This window comes from Pleurodeles waltl, chromosome 2_2 (genome assembly GCF_031143425.1).
Source record: "Pleurodeles waltl isolate 20211129_DDA chromosome 2_2, aPleWal1.hap1.20221129, whole genome shotgun sequence".
Classification (NCBI taxonomy): Eukaryota; Metazoa; Chordata; class Amphibia; order Caudata; family Salamandridae; genus Pleurodeles; species Pleurodeles waltl.
Window position 1 is genome coordinate 1,117,114,599 of NC_090439.1, and position 20,137 is coordinate 1,117,134,735.

A 20,137-nucleotide genomic window follows, 5' to 3' on the forward strand; every position below is an offset into this window, starting at 1 on the left:
GTAACTGGAGTAATTTTGTTAATTCTATATTACTCTTTGATGCGGAATTACTAATAAGTATGCAATTACTCTTGCTCGCGTAGTTAACAGTAATTTAGGGGGGGAAATCCCGCCGTAATAGCACATTCAGCGAGCATGAGCACCCACTTGTGCTCGTTCTTTGTGTTCTGCTACGTTTACCTTTATTTCTGAGGCAAAATTCATCTTCGCGTTCATTTTAAAGGCAAGGAAAGTTTCGTGTAAAAAAAGTAGCGCTAAATACTGTTAGCAAGTTGGAGAAAATCTTACCTCAAGAGCATATTTAGTGAGTGTAAGGAAATGCCTCCTTGGCATGGTTGCCCCCTGACTTTTTTGCCTTTGCTGATGCTATGTTTACAATTGAAAGTGTGCTGAGGCCTGCTAACCAGGCCCCAGCACCAGTGTTCTTTCCCTAACCTGTACTTTTGTATCCACAATTGGCAGACCCTGGCATCCAGATAAGTCCCTTGTAACTGGTACTTCTAGTACCAAGGGCCCTGATGCCAAGGAAGGTCTCTAAGGGCTGCAGCATGTCTTATGCCACCCTGGAGACCTCTCACTCAGCACAGACACACTGCTTGCCAGCTTGTGTGTGCTAGTGAGGACAAAACGAGTAAGTCGACATGGCACCCCCCTCAGGGTGCCATGCCACCCTCTCACTGCCTATGCAGTATAGGTAAGACACCCCTCTAGCAGGCCTTACAGCCCTAAGGCAGGGTGCACTATACCATAGGTGAGGGTACCAGTGCATGAGCATGGTACCCCTACAGTGTCTAAACAAAACCTTAGACATTGTAAGTGCAGGGTAGCCATAAGAGTATATGGTCTGGGAGTCTGTCAAACACGAACTCCACAGCACCATAATGGCTACACTGAAAACTGGGAAGTTTGGTATCAAACTTCTCAGCACAATAAATGCACACTGATGCCAGTGTACATTTTATTGTAAAATACACCACAGAGGGCACCTTAGAGGTGCCCCCTGAAACTTAACCGACTGTCTGTGTAGGCTGACTAGTTCCAGCAGCCTGCCACACCAGAGACATGTTGCTGGCCCCATGGGGAGAGCCTTTGTCACTCTGAGGCCAGTAACAAAGCCTGCACTGGGTGGAGATGCTAACACCTCCCCCAGGCAGGAGCTGTAACACCTGGCGGTGAGCCTCAAAGGCTCACCCCTTTGTCACAGCCCAGCAGGGCACTCCAGCTTAGTGGAGTTGCCCGCCCCCTCCGGCCACGGCCCCCACTTTTGGCGGCAAGGCTGGAGGGAACAAAGTAAGCAACAAGGAGGAGTCACTGGCCAGTCAGGACAGCCCCTAAGGTGTCCTGAGCTGAGGTGACTCTGACTTTTAGAAATCCTCCATCTTGCAGATGGAGGATTCCCCCAATAGGGTTAGGATTGTGACCCCCTCCCCTTGGGAGGAGGCACAAAGAGGGTGTACCCACCCTCAGGGCTAGTAGCCATTGGCTACTAACCCCCCAGACCTAAACACGCCCTTAAATTTAGTATTTAAGGGCTACCCTGAACCCTAGAAAATTAGATTCCTGCAACTACAAGAAGAAGGACTGCCTAGCTGAAAAACCCCTGCAGAGGAAGACCAGAAGACGACAACTGCCTTGGCTCCAGAAACTCACCGGCCTGTCTCCTGCCTTCCAAAGATCCTGCTCCAGCGACGCCTTCCAAAGGGACCAGCGACCTCGACATCCTCTGAGGACTGCCCCTGCTTCGAAAAGACAAGAAACTCCCGAGGACAGCGGACCTGCTCCAAGAAAAGCTGCAACTTTGTTTCCAGCAGCTTTAAAGAACCCTGCAAGCTCCCCGCAAGAAGCGTGAGACTTGCAACACTGCACCCGGCGACCCCGACTCGGCTGGTGGCGATCCAACACCTCAGGAGGGACCCCAGGACTACTCTAAGACAGTGAGTACAAAAACCTGTCCCCCCTGAGCCCCCACAGCGCCGCCTGCAGAGGGAATCCCGAGGCTTCCCCTGACCGCGACTCTTTGAATCCAAAGTCCCGACGCCTGGGAGAGACCCTGCACCCGCAGCCCCCAGGGCCTGAAGGACCGGACTTTCACTGGAGAAGTGACCCCCAGGAGTCCCTCTCCCTTGCCCAAGTGGAGGTTTCCCCGAGGAATCCCCCCCTTGCCTGCCTGCAGCGCTGAAGAGATCCCGAGATCTCTCATAGACTAACATTGCGAACCCGACGCTTGTTTCTACACTGCACCCGGCCGCCCCCGCGCTGCGGAGGGTGAAATTTCTGTGTGGGCTTGTGTCCCCCCCGGTGCCCTACAAAACCCCCCTGGTCTGCCCTCCGAAGACGCGGGTACTTACCTGCAAGCAGACCGGAACCGGGGCATCCCCTTCTCTCCATTCTAGCCTATGTGTTTTGGGCACCACTTTGAACTCTGCACCTGACCGGCCCTGAGCTGCTGGTGTGGTGACTTTGGGGTTGCTCTGAACCCCCAACGGTGGGCTACCTTGGACCAAGAACTGAACCCTGTAAGTGTCTTACTTACCTGGTAAAACTAACCAAAACTTACCTCCCCTAGGAACTGTGAAAATTGCACTAAGTGTCCACTTTTAAAACAGCTATTTGTCAATAACTTGAAAAGTATACATGCAATTTTTATGATTTGAAGTTCCTAAAGTACTTACCTGCAATACCTTTCGAATGAGATATTACATGTAGAATTTGAACCTGTGGTTCTTAAAATAAACTAAGAAAAGATATTTTTCTATATAAAAACCTATTGGCTGGATTTGTCTCTGAGTGTGTGTACCTCATTTATTGTCTATGTGTATGTACAACAAATGCTTAACACTACTCCTTGGATAAGCCTACTGCTCGACCACACTACCACAAAATAGAGCATTAGTATTATCTATTTTTACCACTATTTTACCTCTAAGGGGAACCCTTGGACTCTGTGCATGCTATTCCTTACTTTGAAATAGCACATACAGAGCCAACTTCCTACATTGGTGGATCAGCGGTGGGGTACAAGACTTTGCATTTGCTGGACTACTCAGCCAATACCTGATCACACGACAAATTCCAAAATTGTCATTAGAAATTCATTTTTGCAATTTGAAATTTTTCTAAATTCTTAAAAGTCCTGCTAGGGCCTTGTGTGTTAAGTCCCTGTTTAGCATTGTCTTTTAGAGTTTAAAAGTTTGTTAAAAGTTTGAAATTAGATTCTAGAAACAGTTTTAGATTCTTTAAAAAGTCTTCCAACTCTTAGCAAAATAATGTCTGATACAGAGATGAATGTGGTGGAACTCGACACCACACCTTACCTCCATCTTAAGATGAGGGAGCTAAGGTCTCTCTGTAATATCAAAAAAATAACCATTGGCTCCAGACCTACCAAAATTCAGCTCCAGGAGCTGTTGGCAGAGTTTGAAAAAGCCAACCCCTCTGATGATGACATCACAGAGGAAGAAATTAGTGACTTGGAGGCCAATGTCCCTCCTCCAGTCCTAAATAGGGAGAACAGGACCCCTCAAGTCCTGTCTCCAACTGTGTTAGTCAGAAATAGTGAGTCCCTCACAGGAGGGTCCCACATTTCTGAAATCACTGAGGATGCTCTCAGTGAAGATGACCTCCTGTTAGCCAGGATGGCCAAAAGATTGGCTTTAGAGAGACAGCTCCTAGCCATAGAAAGGGAAAGACAAGAGATGGGCCTAGGACCCATCAATGGTGGCAGCAATATAAATAGGGTCAGAGATTCTCCTGACATGTTAAAAATCCCCAAAGGGATTGTGACAAAATATGAAGATGGTGATGACATCACCAAATGGTTCACAGCTTTTGAGAGGGCTTGTGTAACCAGAAAAGTGAACAGATCTCACTGGGGTGCTCTCCTTTGGGAAATGTTCACTGGAAAGTGTAGGGATAGACTCCTCACACTCTCTGGAAAAGATGCAGAATCTTATGACCTCATGAAGGGTACCCTGATTGAGGGCTTTGGATTCTCCACTGAGGAGTACAGGATTAGGTTCAGGGGGGCTCAAAAATCCTCGAGCCAGACCTGGGTTGACTTTGTTGACTACTCAGTGAAAACACTAGATGGTTGGATTCAAGGTAGTGGTGTAAGTAATTATGATGGGCTGTACAATTTATTTGTGAAAGAACACCTATTGAGTAATTGTTTCAATGATAAACTGCATCAGCATCTGGTAGACCTAGGACCAATTTCTCCCCAAGAATTGGGAAAGAAGGCGGACCATTGGGTCAAGACAAGGGTGTCCAAGACTTCAACAGGGGGTGACCAAAGGAAAGGGGTCACAAAGACTCCCCAGGGGAAGGGTGATGAGACAACCAAAACTAAAAATAGTAAAGAGTCTTCTACAGGCCCCCAAAAACCTGCACAGGAGGGTGGGCCCAGAGCCTCTTCACAAAACAATGGGTACAAGGGTAAAAACTTTGATCCCAAAAAGGCCTGGTGTCATAGCTGTAAACAGCATGGACACCAAACTGGAGACAAGGCCTGTCCAAAGAAAGGTTCCACTCCAAACTCCCATCCAGGTAACACTGGTATGGCTAGTCTCCAAGTGGGATCAACAGTGTGCCCAGAGCAAATCAGGGTCCACACTGAAGCTACTCTAGTTTCTGAGGGTGGGGTGGATTTAGCCACACTAGCTGTCTGGCCGCCTAACATGCAAAAATACAGACAGCAACTCTTAATTAATGGGACTAGAATAGAGGGCCTGAGGGATACAGGTGCCAGTGTCACCATGGTGACAGAGAAACTGGTTTCCCCTGGCCAATACCTGACTGGAAAGACTTACACAGTCACCAACGCTGACAATCAGAGAAAAGTACATCCCATGGCAATGGTTACTTTAGAATGGGGAGGGGTCAATGGCCTGAAACAGGTGGTGGTCTCCTCAAATATCCCAGTGGACTGTCTGCTTGGAAATGACCTGGAGTCCTCAGCATGGGCTGAGGTAGAACTAAAAACCCATGCAGCAATGCTGGGTATCCCTGAACTGGTGTGTGTGAAAACAAGAGCACAATGCAAGGCACAGGGTGAACAAGTAGAGCTGGAGTCTGGAAGAATGGCCCAGCCTACCAAGAGAACAGGAAAGTCAGTTGGGAAACCAACTGCAACACAGCAAAAGAAAGGGAACCTCTCTTCTCAGGAAGAAGTTCTGCCCTCTGAGGGAACTGAGCCTTTGGAGCTTGAACCTTACCAGGTTGAGCTCTTAGGCCCAGGGGGACCCTCAAGGGAGGAGCTGTGTAAGGGACAAGAAACCTGTCCCTCTCTTGAAGGCCTTAGGCAGCAAGCTGCTGAAGAGTCCAAAGGCAAGAAAAATGGAACACATAGGGTCTATTGGGAAGATGGACTCCTGTACACTGAGGCCAGAGACCCCAAACCTGGTGCCACTAGGAGAGTGGTAGTGCCTCAGCTGTTCAGGAAGTTCATCCTAACATTGGCCCATGACATTCCCCTTGCTGGACATTTGGGACAAACCAAGACGTGGGAGAGGTTAGTCAACCACTTCTACTGGCCCAATATGTCCAACATGGTTAAGGAGTTTTGCCTCTCCTGCCCCACCTGTCAAGCCAGTGGTAAGACAGGTGGGCATCCAAAGGCCCCCCTCATTCCACTTCCAGTGGTGGGGGTTCCCTTTGAAAGAGTGGGTGTGGACATAGTTGGTCCACTAGAACCTCCCACAGCCTCAGGAAATATGTATATCCTGGTAGTAGTGGATCATGCTACCAGGTATCCTGAAGCTATTCCCCTTCGGTCGACTACTGCCCCTGCAGTAGCCAAGGCCCTCATTGGTATCTTTACCAGAGTGGGTTTCCCTAAGGAGGTGGTGTCTGACAGAGGTACCAACTTCATGTCAGCATACCTAAAGCACATGTGGAATGAGTGTGGAGTGACTTATAAATTCACTACACCATACCATCCACAAACTAATGGCTTGGTTGAGAGATTCAACAAGACATTAAAAGGCATGATCATGGGGCTCCCAGAAAAACTCAAAAGGAGATGGGATGTCCTCTTGCCATGTCTGCTTTTCGCTTACAGAGAGGTGCCACAGAAGGGAGTAGGATTCTCACCCTTTGAACTTCTGTTTGGTCATCCTGTAAGGGGACCACTTGCCCTTGTTAAAGAAGGCTGGGAGAGACCTCTCCATGAGCCAAAACAAGACATAGTGGACTATGTACTTGGCCTTCGCTCTAGAATGGCAGAGTACATGGAAAAGGCAACCAAAAACCTTGAGGCCAGCCAACAGCTCCAGAAGTTTTGGTATGACCAAAAGGCTGCACTGGTTGAGTTCCAACCAGGGCAGAAAGTCTGGGTTCTGGAGCCTGTGGCTCCCAGGGCACTCCAGGACAAATGGAGTGGCCCTTACCCAGTGCTAGAAAGGAAGAGTCAGGTCACCTACCTGGTGGACCTGGGCACAAGCAGGAGCCCCAAGAGGGTGATCCATGTGAACCGCCTTAAGCTCTTCCATGACAGGGCTGATGTGAATCTGTTGATGGTAACAGATGAGGATCAGGAGGCAGAGAGTGAACCTCTCCCTGATCTTCTGTCATCAGACCCAAAAGATGGCACAGTAGATGGAGTGATCTACTCAGACACCCTCTCTGGCCAACAGCAAGCTGATTGTAGGAGAGTCCTACAACAGTTTCCTGAACTCTTCTCCTTAACCCCTGGTCAGACACACCTGTGTACCCATGATGTGGACACAGGAGACAGCATGCCTGTCAAAAACAAAATCTTTAGACAGTCTGACCATGTTAAGGAAAGCATCAAGGTGGAAGTCCACAAGATGCTGGAATTGGGAGTAATTGAGCGCTCTGACAGCCCCTGGGCTAGCCCAGTGGTCTTAGTCCCCAAACCTCACACCAAAGATGGAAAGAAAGAGATGAGGTTTTGTGTGGACTACAGAGGGCTCAATTCTGTCACCAAGACAGATGCTCATCCAATTCCAAGAGCTGATGAGCTCATAGACAAATTAGGTGCTGCCAAATTCTTAAGTACCTTTGACTTGACAGCAGGGTACTGGCAAATAAAAATGGCACCTGGAGCAAAAGAGAAAACAGCATTCTCCACACCTGATGGGCATTATCAGTTTACTGTTATGCCCTTTGGTTTAAAGAATGCCCCTGCCACCTTCCAAAGGTTGGTGAATCAAGTCCTTGCTGGCTTGGAGTCCTTTAGCACAGCTTATCTTGATGATATTGCTGTCTTTAGCTCCACCTGGCAGGATCACCTGGTCCACCTGAAGAAGGTTTTGAAGGCTCTGCAATCTGCAGGCCTCTCTATCAAGGCATCCAAATGCCAGATAGGGCAGGGAACTGTGGTTTACTTGGGCCACCTTGTAGGTGGAGGCCAAGTTCAGCCACTCCAACCCAAGATCCAGACTATTCTGGACTGGGTAGCTCCAAAAACCCAGACTCAAGTCAGGGCATTCCTTGGCTTGACTGGGTATTACAGGAGGTTTGTGAAGGGATATGGATCCATTGTGACAGCCCTCACTGAACTCACCTCCAAGAAAAGGCCCAAGAAAGTGAACTGGACTGTGGAATGCCAACAGGCCTTTGACACCCTGAGACAAGCAATGTGCTCAGCACCAGTTCTAAAAGCTCCAGATTATTCTAAGCAGTTCATTGTGCAGACTGATGCCTCTGAACATGGGATAGGGGCAGTTTTGTCCCAAACAAATGATGATGGCCTTGACCAGCCTGTTGCTTTCATTAGCAGGAGGTTACTCCCCAGGGAGCAGCGTTGGAGTGCCATTGAGAGGGAGGCCTTTGCTGTGGTTTGGTCCCTGAAGAAGCTGAGACCATACCTCTTTGGGACTCACTTCCTAGTTCAAACTGACCACAGACCTCTCAAATGGCTGATGCAAATGAAAGGTGAAAATCCTAAACTGTTGAGGTGGTCCATCTCCCTACAGGGAATGGACTTTATAGTGGAACACAGACCTGGGACTGCCCATGCCAATGCAGATGGCCTTTCCAGGTTCTTCCACTTAGAAAATGAAGACTCTCTTGGGAAAGGTTAGTCTCATCCTCTTTCGTTTGGGGGGGGGGTTGTGTAAGGAAATGCCTCCTTGGCATGGTTGCCCCCTGACTTTTTTGCCTTTGCTGATGCTATGTTTACAATTGAAAGTGTGCTGAGGCCTGCTAACCAGGCCCCAGCACCAGTGTTCTTTCCCTAACCTGTACTTTTGTATCCACAATTGGCAGACCCTGGCATCCAGATAAGTCCCTTGTAACTGGTACTTCTAGTACCAAGGGCCCTGATGCCAAGGAAGGTCTCTAAGGGCTTCAGCATGTCTTATGCCACCCTGGAGACCTCTCACTCAGCACAGACACACTGCTTGCCAGCTTGTGTGTGCTAGTGAGGACAAAACGAGTAAGTCGACATGGCACTCCCCTCAGGGTGCCATGCCAGCCTCTCACTGCCTATGCAGTATAGGTAAGACACCCCTCTAGCAGGCCTTACAGCCCTAAGGCAGGGTGCACTATACCATAGGTGAGGGTACCAGTGCATGAGCATGGTACCCCTACAGTGTCTAAACAAAACCTTAGACATTGTAAGTGCAGGGTAGCCATAAGAGTATATGGTCTGGGAGTCTGTCAAACACGAACTCCACAGCACCATAATGGCTACACTGAAAACTGGGAAGTTTGGTATCAAACTTCTCAGCACAATAAATGCACACTGATGCCAGTGTACATTTTATTGTAAAATACACCACAGAGGGCACCTTAGAGGTGCCCCCTGAAACTTAACCGACTGTCTGTGTAGGCTGACTAGTTCCAGCAGCCTGCCACACCAGAGACATGTTGCTGGCCCCATGGGGAGAGTGCCTTTGTCACTCTGAGGCCAGTAACAAAGCCTGCACTGGGTGGAGATGCTAACACCTCCCCCAGGCAGGAGCTGTAACACCTGGCGGTGAGCCTCAAAGGCTCACCCCTTTGTCACAGCCCAGCAGGGCACTCCAGCTTAGTGGAGTTGCCCGCCCCCTCCGGCCACGGCCCCCACTTTTGGCGGCAAGGCTGGAGGGAACAAAGAAAGCAACAAGGAGGAGTCACTGGCCAGTCAGGACAGCCCCTAAGGTGTCCTGAGCTGAGGTGACTCTGACTTTTAGAAATCCTCCATCTTGCAGATGGAGGATTCCCCCAATAGGGTTAGGATTGTGACCCCCTCCCCTTGGGAGGAGGCACAAAGAGGGTGTACCCACCCTCAGGGCTAGTAGCCATTGGCTACTAACCCCCCAGACCTTAACACGCCCTTAAATTTAGTATTTAAGGGCTACCCTGAACCCTAGAAAATTAGATTCCTGCAACTACAAGAAGAAGGACTGCCTAGCTGAAAAACCCCTGCAGAGGAAGACCAGAAGACGACAACTGCCTTGGCTCCAGAAACTCACCGGCCTGTCTCCTGCCTTCCAAAGATCCTGCTCCAGCGACGCCTTCCAAAGGGACCAGCGACCTCGACATCCTCTGAGGACTGCCCCTGCTTCGAAAAGACAAGAAACTCCCGAGGACAGCGGACCTGCTCCAAGAAAAGCTGCAACTTTGTTTCCAGCAGCTTTAAAGAACCCTGCAAGCTCCCCGCAAGAAGCGTGAGACTTGCAACACTGCACCCGGCGACCCCGACTCGGCTGGTGGCGATCCAACACCTCAGGAGGGACCCCAGGACTACTCTAAGACAGTGAGTACAAAAACCTGTCCCCCCTGAGCCCCCACAGCGCCGCCTGCAGAGGGAATCCCGAGGCTTCCCCTGACCGCGACTCTTTGAATCCAAAGTCCCGACGCCTGGGAGAGACCCTGCACCCGCAGCCCCCAGGGCCTGAAGGACCGGACTTTCACTGGAGAAGTGACCCCCAGGAGTCCCTCTCCCTTGCCCAAGTGGAGGTTTCCCCGAGGAATCCCCCCCTTGCCTGCCTGCAGCGCTGAAGAGATCCCGAGATCTCTCATAGACTAACATTGCGAACCCGACGCTTGTTTCTACACTGCACCCGGCCGCCCCCGCGCTGCGGAGGGTGAAATTTCTGTGTTGGCTTGTGTCCCCCCCGGTGCCCTACAAAACCCCCCTGGTCTGCCCTCCGAAGACGCGGGTACTTACCTGCAAGCAGACCGGAACCGGGGCACCCCCTTCTCTCCATTCTAGCCTATGTGTTTTGGGCACCACTTTGAACTCTGCACCTGACCGGCCCTGAGCTGCTGGTGTGGTGACTTTGGGGTTGCTCTGAACCCCCAACGGTGGGCTACCTTGGACCAAGAACTGAACCCTGTAAGTGTCTTACTTACCTGGTAAAACTAACCAAAACTTACCTCCCCTAGGAACTGTGAAAATTGCACTGTGTCCACTTTTAAAACAGCTATTTGTCAATAACTTGAAAAGTATACATGCAATTTTTATGATTTGAAGTTCCTAAAGTACTTACCTGCAATACCTTTCGAATGAGATATTACATGTAGAATTTGAACCTGTGGTTCTTAAAATAAACTAAGAAAAGATATTTTTCTATATAAAAACCTATTGGCTGGATTTGTCTCTGAGTGTGTGTACCTCATTTATTGTCTATGTGTATGTACAACAAATGCTTAACACTACTCCTTGGATAAGCCTACTGCTCGACCACACTACCACAAAATAGAGCATTAGTATTATCTATTTTTACCACTATTTTACCTCTAAGGGGAACCCTTGGACTCTGTGCATGCTATTCCTTACTTTGAAATAGCACATACAGAGCCAACTTCCTACAGTGAGTGCAAGCAGCTTCACGCCCCCATCATTCGTGTTCTTTTGTATTTTGTACTATTTCTTAGTCCAAAATGTATCATTGGTTCCATTTTGGACGCCAGGGGGCATTTTTGTGCAAAGAAATAGCGCTAAATGCCGAATTACACTTCTTGTGTAATTCTGCATAATCTTGTGGAATTCTTAGGCAAAATCTCTGGTCGGGATCTGGAGTGCAATCTATGAGGTCTGTTTGTTTATGGAGGGAGAGGCGTGATCATTTTTCGTTCTGGATGAGGTCTTCTTTGGAGAGCGGGGATAGATATGTTTGAAAGACACATTTAAATGCACACAGGACTACATTTTAAAACATACCACAGCTCCCCTTCCCTCTGACTATTCCATCGGGAATTAAAGAGCTGGTTGTTTCAAGTAGTCTTTGAATTTTCAAACTTCCCTGTTTTATGTTTATAATGAACCCCAGAGGGTCCATCCGCCAAAATATAAATCCCATTATATCCAGTGGGATTTATATTTCAGTGGACGGGCAATCCTCTATGTTGTGACGAAATAACCCATCCGCCAAAATCTAAATCAATTCCTAAGTGATTTGCTTATAATTATGAGTTCAAGCCGGGACTTGAACCGGGTTCCCCCGTGCTCTAGTCAGCAGTCCTATCCTTGGCCACACAGGCACACGATGCCTTACAGGAGATTTAGACCATTGGACTGTACAGCAGAACATGTGGAGGAGAACCAAAGATAACTCAATGTGACTGAAGAACAGCAAATAGGAAATTGTGTGTTCAAAACACTGCTCACGACTCCTTGCAAAACACCGGCCAACTTCCCAAGGTGATGTGGAGGTCGTGCAGGCCACCATCGAGTGCCGCTTGGAAGGGCGGTAACTTCTGGGCGATAGAAGGTGATCTGTGTTTTGGGGTTCGGCGCTAGGATGGCAGGGTAATGACTTACACATTGAGCAGAGTTGTTTAAAGAAGACCCTTCCTGGCTGAGGCCTTCGTGGTGGTTCTCTGTCCTCAAAGGATTATGGACAAAGCTGACAACTTAAAGTGTGTTCTGCCAGACAGAAGTAACAGATACCAGGGCCCAGCCCTAGAGCCGCGGGATCCTTCTGCTGGTATCCAGCACCTTCTGGCAGCTTATTCCCTTTCACTCCACAGAACACCTTTGAATCTGAAATGGCATTGAAAATCTCCTCTTTCTTTGTTGGACGGCTTCTAAGTTTGATGATCGACAATAGCATCCTGTTGGTTCACTAACACACATGCCACTGTTGCTGGCTTTCTGATATCATCTTTTTATGTCTCTGTTTTGGCAGCACAGCTGTCAAAAAGACCTACTGCTTACAATATTCAAAGAGTGGGCTTCAGATCCGCCCCTTTCAGCCACAGGCTAAAAAAAAGACCAGCCTCTTTCAGGCATTGGCTTAAAACTTTGCCAATCATATCTTGGCTCAACCCAATGCATCCATCTGTCACCTAAATGTATTGCCTGTTTCCGTGTATCCGTCTGCCTCCAGTTCTTGCATTGTACTGCAGGAGGGTTTACTTTACAACTATCTGCTGCTACTAACTTCTTCCCGTATGCATTGTTCTAATGTCTTAATGATGCGTATGTTATGACATAAAACAAGACCTGTTGGCTTTGCCAATGCTTGTTGAGATATCCATCCCATCTGATGTCTACAAACAGGAAGCACGATCCTCTAGATCACATGAAATGATGTGCTCTAACACTTTTTTAAAAATTATTTTTATTTTATTTGTTGCCGTACAGAACAAACAGTGTTCTCATACTTGTTGCTAAGCGTGTGGCAGATGATGCGGGGACAGGGTACGTACCCTGTGGATGGCCGTCCCCTCCTGCGCCATGCTCTTCGTAGCTGTCGGATGTGGTTGTGACGGCTCAGCGCTCCCCTGGGTCCACACCCGTCACCAGAACTCACCATCTCATCCATCATTGTCTCCTTGTGTGAATAGGATTGTAGAATATCTCTGTCCCTGGCAGAATTTGAATTTCAGAAGGAGATGGGCTACGCAGAATACACGTCTCCACTTTCTCCTCCTCTCCTAAGAAAGGCTTGGGATCTTTGGTGCACTCTGTACGATCAGGTGTCTTCTTTAGGAGAGACAAGTGTGTAGGGAGGGAGAAACAGAAGGGCTGAGAGAGCAAGAGACCATACTTACATCATCCCAACGAAGGTTTAGATGTATTAGACTGGCGTGTGACTATTTGACTCTCTCTAGGTTCTTGATGGCACTGAAGGCAACCAGCGCTTTCTGTGTCCCCAAAATTGAGGACAGCTGAGGATTCATCATCTTCGATTGTGTATTTTATACCATTTGCGTACTGCCCTGCTGTCCATGCCATCAGTTCGGTACCACTGTGGAAACAAGGTGAAGGTCAGGTGAGCCTAAGCTAGAACATATGATCTCCAGTTGCACTTCTAGATACAATACTGGCCACTGAGTTGAGGGGAGTCTGGAGAAGGTCTTTTGAAAAACACAAAATGCTACTTCTGCTTAAACGTCCACCAGGAATATTGAGTAACGAGGTGTAGTGGGCCACCTAGGGCCGTGACAGGAAAGGGTGGTCGCACCCTTCCAGTTACCCGTTCTTTTCCTGTAATACCACAAAATTCTCCAAGTCTTCCTCAGCTTAATCCGCGGACACTAGGCCACCCACTACTGGCCACCTGTGAGTACCGCCGCCTGCAAACCTCAGGGACCATAAATGACATAAAACCAAATGTTTTTTTATAGAAATATAACATTTTGTCGTGCAAAAACATCTGGAGCCTGTTTACACTGCATAAGAGCACCCTCAATGCTACAATCCCGACAGTTACATATATGGACATATCAGACAGACACATTCACAGAGAGAGGCGCTGTGGAACGGATGAATTTAGTAGTGCCTACATTGTGAAACCTGGAATGTTTGGGAGAAAAGAATTTCAGGGTTTCCTTTACGGTGTCTCTTTGAGGTCACTTAGAAGGCTTCAAGATTCCTTCATCTGTGAAAGGGACATACACTCGAAATGTGGCAGAAGTGACCCTTGGATGGCCAGCAATTTGGCCTTAGTGGCTCTAAGGTGAGTAGCTGATGAATGCTCCGGCATCTGTGTCCTTCAAACAAAGCCAGAGGCCATAGAGGGCTCCCAAAGTTGTGGCTGTGGGTGCATGAGGCGACCTGTGGGCTGTACATGAATATAAAAGGGAGTAAGCTCTGATGTAGTCAAAGACAAAAGTTGCTTTGGTATCCTCTACTCATGCAGATGTTTACGTCTGCCTTCGGATGATGGAAGAGCTGTGTTGTTCAGCTGACTCTCTTGCATGATAGGGTTGTAGCACTACAGCTGGGGACCAGATTGCCTGAACCTTTAGCAGTCAACGTGGTCTTGCCGTCTACCCTGGATCACCTTTTGCAAGATGGGGCAGAGGTGGGGACTCCACCAGTTATATCAGAGGTCTTCAAACTGGGGGGGGCACCAGACTCTGGCCAAAAGCAGTATTATACAGATAACAGGCCTTTGTTTTAAGTAGAAGCATGTTATTGCATTTTTAAAAAGGTAACAGTACTTAACTGCAATGTTTAAATAGGTCTAGACCTATGAAAATAATTGTAAAAATTCTGAGGTGGGGGCGCAATGATTTTAATTTTTCAACGGGGGGCGCGGCATTGAAACGTTTGGAGACCACTGAGTTAGATGGACTCCCTACCTCTGCAATACTGGCCACCCAACTCCAACATGCCTAGGAGGAGAGGAAGGGCACCCGTATACGTGGCTGCTGGGAGCCACATACACCCCCCTTCAGGGCCTGAGGAAGTCACCAGGACTCCCCTCCTAGCCGCGCCGTAGGGCTGTGCGACAGTCTTTTTTGCCCCCCCCCCATAAAACTCTTCTCCATGAATTACTTCACTAACACTCTCCAACAGTGCCCCTCAACTCTCCATAGTCCCTCACTGACATACATTTCATTTTTTTAAAGCACTACTCCTAGTTCATTCACACTCAGTTCTGTGATCTGCATGGTACAGTTCTTTGCAGCAGGTACATTAACCCCCTGCGCAACTTAATGAGGATTCGAAACTGCCAATAGAGGAAATTCTTATCTCTCACCAGGAACATTAATCACTAGAGTTGTCTTGATATTTTTATTGTAGCCTGAAACTACCGCCCACAGAAGGACGTTCACTGCGTTTAAACCCATACCTTATTTTTAAACACAGCGCCCCCACAAAAGTCAGCACCAGGTGCCGCTGCACCGGTCGCACCGCCCTAAAGCCGGCCCCGCCTAACTGGGTGTGAAAACCTGTGGACTCCCTGAATCTTCATTTAGGGATGTGGGGTTCCTCCCCGCCACTCTGGGCCAGGAGGTCCTATGATTCCCTTTCCTGGGATGCCACAGGAATCTCCAGTCACAGAAGAGCCTGCGAGTGGATCCCCAGAACCCCCACTGTCCCCTCCAGAGGATTCCCTGGGATCCCATACAGAGCAGTGCAGGAGAGCGGGAGACACACCCTGGGGGTTCTACTCCTAGGAGTGTCGTGACATGGATGCGTGAACTCTTGAGTCTGCCAGGCAGAAGAGGGCTTTGTCATTAACACATCCGCCCCGCCTCCGCCAGCAGCTCTGGTGAGGGGTTGGCAGGGAGGTAGGGTTGGTTGCTCGGTGTGCACATTTTCAGCTTTGGCACCCTTCCTGGAACAGTTAAGACATTTATTTAAAGGTATCTTCCATAACCACAAAATGTGCATCTTCATTTACTTACTTATTTTTTTTGGGGGGGGGGCGCGTTAGTTGGGGGGCACATTGGTGTCTGATTCATGTCACTATGTAGTTTGGGGCTGGTTAAAAAAAAAAAAAAAAAAAGACTTTGGGGCTAAGCTTATCCTGGCCGGAAAATAAATCGTACCCCACGAGGTTGAGGTGAAGGGTATTTCGCGGGTGCGCGTGTGTTGGATGCACTGATTATCACAATATATGGCTGCCACTTCAGGACCGTCGACGCCGCTTGCCTTACAGTGGGGTTGCAGTGCACTACAGACTGCTGAGCCCACTCCGAGGGGTGTCTGTGCGGGTGGTCGGGGTCTTGTTCTCGCATCTCTCCCCCTGTCAAGGTCACCGGGTGCACCGGCCCATCCATGCCTTAGGAAAGTGTTCCTAAAGTTAGGGGGTGTAAAACACTCACCGATAGAGGGCGCTGTTGTAGCTTTGGGAATCCATCACCCATGGGCGAGGCAGGCGTCAGCGCCTGAATATTGTTGGCATGTGGGATTAGGGGTGGGTGGTCCTGCTGCCAAGGCGCACTAGGCGCGCGTTTTACGTGGCCTGGGGTGGGTAGAGCGCGCGATGCATCCGTAGTGTTTACTCCCCACCCGTGGATGTAACCCGGGGCCGTGTTTACGGACAGCTCGACGCGCCCTGCAGCTCTGTGTTTGCAATTCAAAGCCTTCGCCTGGCGGGGAGGGGGCGGTGTGCAGACGCGCCGTGTGCTCCTCGGCGCTTCTTGGAATATTCATGGCCGCCTTCCGAGGCACAGATCCGGGGCGTGTGAGATCCACCCACGTGCGCTGTGGAAAGCCCACTCTGCTCCAGGGGGGCCTCGTGTACCACAATAATGCAGAGATCACATCCTCAAAAAGCCTCAATATCTGGGGCCCCCGGGAGTAACGAGTACTGCTCAAGAGGCAGTCGTAAGTCAGCCAACCTTGGCATGTGTGGTACTCCCTGTGTAGACTCAGTACCCTTTTCTGAATATTCCGCTTTTTATAACCCATTTTGAATGCATTATTTCATTTATTTGTATCTGATACTTAACATTTAATTGATTAATTCATTGCCGAATCAAGTTGGACTTTGTTTCCATAGCTGGCCAGGAAATTGCTGAGATACGTCCATCAGGTCTTGCCTGTGTTGTGTCGGTGTCTGTGGCCCTTCTAGGCTGGCATTCACCTGGGTAGGGTGGATGTCACTCATACACGCTGACTGCCATTCACCTGGGTAGGGTGGATGTCACTCATACACGCTGACTGCCATTCACCTGGGTAGGGTGGATCTCACTCATACATGCTGACTCTGGCATTCACCTGAGTAGGGTGGATCTCACCCATGCTGACTCTGGCATTCACCTGGATAGGGTGGATCTCACTCACACACACTGACTCTGGCATTCACCTGGGTAGGGTGGATCTCACACACGCTGACTCTGGCATTCACCTGGGTAGGGTGGATCTCACTCACACACGCTGACTCTGGCATTCACCTGGGTAGGGTGGATCTCACACACGCTGACTCAGGCATTAACCTGGGTAGGCTGGATGTCACTCATACACGCTGACTGCCATTCACCTGGGTAGGGTGGATCTCACCCATGCTGACTCTGGCATTCACCTGAGTAGGGTGGATCTCACCCATGCTGACTCTGGCATTCACCTGGGTAGGGTGGATCTCACACACGCTGACTCTGGCATTCACCTGGGTAGGGTGGATCTCACTCACACACGCTGACTGACATTCACCTGGGTAGGGTGGATCTCACTCACGCTGACTCAGGCATTAACCTGGGTAGGGTGGATGTCACTCATACACGCTGACTGCCATTCACCTGGGTAGGGTCGATCTCACCCATGCTGACTCTGGCATTCACCTGAGTAGGGTGGATCTCACCCATGCTGACTCTGGCATTCACCTGAGTAGGGTGGATCTCACCCATGCTGACTCTGGCATTCACCTGGGTAGGGTGGATCTCACTCATACACGCTGACTGGCATTCACCTGGGTAGGGTGGATCTCACACACGCTGACTCTGGCATTCACCTGGGTAGGGTGGATCTCACTCATACACGCTGACTCTGGCATTCACCAGGTTAGGGTGGATCTCACACATGCTGACTCTGCAATTAACCTGGGTAGGGTGGATGTCACTCATATACGCTGACTGCCATTCACCTGGGTAGGGTGGATCTCACCCATGCTGACTCTGGCATTCACCTGAGTAGGGTGGATCTCACCCATGCTGACTCTGGCATTCACCTGGGTAGGGTGGATCTCACACACGCTGACTCTGGCATTCACCTGGGTAGGGTGGATCTCACTCACACACGCTGACTGGCATTCACCTGGGTAGGGTGGATCTCACACACGCTGACTCAGGCATTAACCTGGGTAGGTGGATGTCACTCATACACGCTGACTGCCATTCACCTGGGTAGGGTGGATCTCACCCATGCTGACTCTGGCATTCACCTGAGTAGGGTGGATCTCACCCATGCTAACTCTGGCATTCACCTGGGTAGGGTGGATCTCACTCACACACACTGACTGGCATTCACCTGGGTAGGGAGGATCTCACACACGCTGACTCTGGCATTCACCAGGGTAGGGTGGATCTCACTCACACACGCTGGCATTCACCTGGGTAGGGTGGATCTCACTCACGCTGGCATTCACCTGAGTAGGGTGGATCTCACTCATACACGCTGACTGGCATTCACCTGGGTAGGGTGGATCTCACTCACACACGCTGACTCTGGCATTCACCGGGGTAGGGTGGATTTCACACACGCTGACTCTGGCATTCACCTGGGTAGGGTGGATCTCACACACGCTGACTCTGGCATTCACCTGGGTAGGGTGGATCTCACACACGCTGACTCTGGCATTCACCTGGGTAGGGTGGATCTCACTCACACACGCTGACTCTGGCATTCACCTGGGTAGGGGGAATCTCACACACACTGACTCTGGCATTCACCGGGTTAGGGTGGATCTCACACACGCTGACTCCGGCATTCACCTGGGTAGGGTGGATCTCACTCACACACGCTGACTCTGGCATTCACCTGGGTAGGGTGGATCTCAGCCATACATGCTGACTCTGGCATTCACCTGGGTAGGGTGGATCTCACCCATACAGGCTGACTCTGGCATTCACCTGGGTAGGGTGGATCTCACTCATACACGCTGATTATGGCATTTACCTGGGTAGGGTGGATCTCATTCATACACGCTGACTCTGGCGTTCACCTGGGTAGTGCGGATCTCACTCACACACGCTGACTCTGGCATTCACCTGAGTAGGGTGGATCTCACACACGCTGACTCTGGCATTCACCTGGGTAGGGTAGATCTCACACACTCTGACTGGCATTCACCTGGGTAGGGTGGATCTCACTCACACACGCTGACTCTGGCATTCACCTGGGTATGGTGGATCTCACACACGCTGACTCCGGCATTCACCTGGGTAGGGTGGATCTCACTCACACACGCTGACTCTGGCATTCACCTGGGTAGGGTGGATCTCACTCACACACGCTGACTCTGGCATTCACCTGGGTAGGGTGGATCTCACTCACACACACTGACTCTGGCATTCTCCTGGGTAGGGTGGATCTCACTCACACACGCTGATTCTGGCATTCACCTGTGTAGGGTGGATCTCACTCACACACGCTGACTCGGGCATTCACCTGGGTAGGGTGGATCTCACTCATACACGCTGACTGGCATTCACCTGGGTAGGGTGGATCTCACTGACTCTGGCATTCACCTGGGTAGGGTGGATCTCACTCACACATGCTGACTCTGGCATTCACCTGTGTAGGGTGGATCTCACACACGCTGACTCTGGCATTCAGGGCCTGGGTAGGGTGGATCTCACTCATACACGCTGACTCTGGCATTCAAGGCCTGGGTGGTCGGCGGACAGAGATGTTTTATTCATCCGCCAGATCTTCAGTTTTTGTACCTTTTTAAGCCACTCATGGTATATATTTACCACAAGCTCGTTGCCATGCCATGCCTCCTATACTTGGACTGACCTTCTGTGGGACCACACTCGACTTCCTACAGGAAAGTCATGCTGCAGTATTTACTTGCCCTGTCTGTTTTTCTGAAAGCATTTAAACAAAGTACACGTTTTAAAAAGGAGCAGTAGCTGGAGGTAAGTCAGTCAGATCCTGACCCGGGCACTTTAGAGCGGCAGCAGAAGGGTCAGTGCGAGCATGAACTCCTTTACTCGCCCAGGGACAGGATTCAGTAGCCACGCTGCGGATGTTAATGGAGGAGGCCTTCTCTTCCGGGCACCACCACCTGGTAATACTTGAATTCGCCGGTTGCTGAATTATATAAATGTATAACAATGGCACCGAGCACATCGCAGCATCGTTCTGTCACATTTCTGTAGTTTGTTGTTTTGTGAGGACAGCCATTTCCGAGCGTACAAAAGCTGCAGTGCTTGCGGGGACGCGCCGCGACGCACCGCCAGGCGCTAATTGGTTATACAGCACCTGTAGGACATTTATTTCAGAAACAAATCAATTGGAGCTATTGATATTTGCAAAGATGAATAGTCTTTTCTCTAAATG

The 20,137-nt window shown here is 49.8% G+C and overlaps 1 protein-coding gene across 3 annotated transcripts in view; it reads left to right on the plus strand.

The window, feature by feature from the left end:
• ARHGAP39 (Rho GTPase activating protein 39) overlaps positions 1-20,137 on the plus strand; it is a 683,801-nt gene that overhangs the window by 111,182 nt on the left and 552,482 nt on the right. The window lies entirely within an intron of this gene.